Source organism: Metschnikowia bicuspidata (genome assembly GCF_001664035.1).
Source record: "Metschnikowia bicuspidata var. bicuspidata NRRL YB-4993 chromosome Unknown METBIscaffold_1, whole genome shotgun sequence".
Taxonomy (NCBI): domain Eukaryota; kingdom Fungi; phylum Ascomycota; class Pichiomycetes; order Serinales; family Metschnikowiaceae; genus Metschnikowia; species Metschnikowia bicuspidata.
Window position 1 is genome coordinate 1,867,658 of NW_017387731.1, and position 902 is coordinate 1,868,559.

Genomic DNA, 902 nt, shown 5'->3' on the forward strand with positions numbered 1-902 from the left:
CACTTTATTATCACTTTAATATCTCAGTGTATTCTCACTTAATTCTCACTTAATTTTCACTTTCTTCTCACTTTGTTTTCAGTGTATAACCACTGTATTCTCACTTTCTTGTTAGTGTATTGTCACTTTATTTTCAGTGTCTTGTCAGTGTCTTGTCAGTGTCTTGTCAGTGTATTGTCAGTGTATAATCACATATCACTGTAATCTCACTGTATTCTCTCAGTATCACTTCATTCTCACTGTGATCTCACTCCAGTATCACTTTATTTTCACTTTTTTGTCACTGTATAATCACTGTGAGTTTAACATATTCTCACTTTTTGTCACTATATAATCACTGTGAGTTTAACATATTCTCACTTCTTGTCACTGTATAATCACTGTCATTTCAATTTATTCTCACATTATGTCAGTGTATTGTCAGTATTGTCAGTATTGTCAGTGTTGTCAGTGTTGGCAGTGTATTCTCACTTTATTCTCACTTTAATCTCAGTGTATTCTCACCTGATTGACACTTCATTATAACCTTATTATCACCTACTTGTCACTTCATCATCACTTTATAATAGCATTCTTATAATTTCCTTGTCACTTCCTTACCACTTCATTATCATTTTTTTACACTTTATTATCACGTATTAAAATTTCATTCTCACTTGATTTTTACTGTATACTCATTTCCTTCCCACTTTCTTCTGACTCTGTTCTCACTTATTAAATTATTATTGTCACTTGATTGTCACTATATTTTCATTGTATAATAACTTCCTTAGTTCATTCTCAGTTCATTCTCACTCCTCTCACTTCCTTCGCACTTTCTTCTCACTCCACTCACTCCATTCTCACTTTATCATCAGATCTCTCACGTCTTCTCACCTCATGATAACATTATTATCACTTCC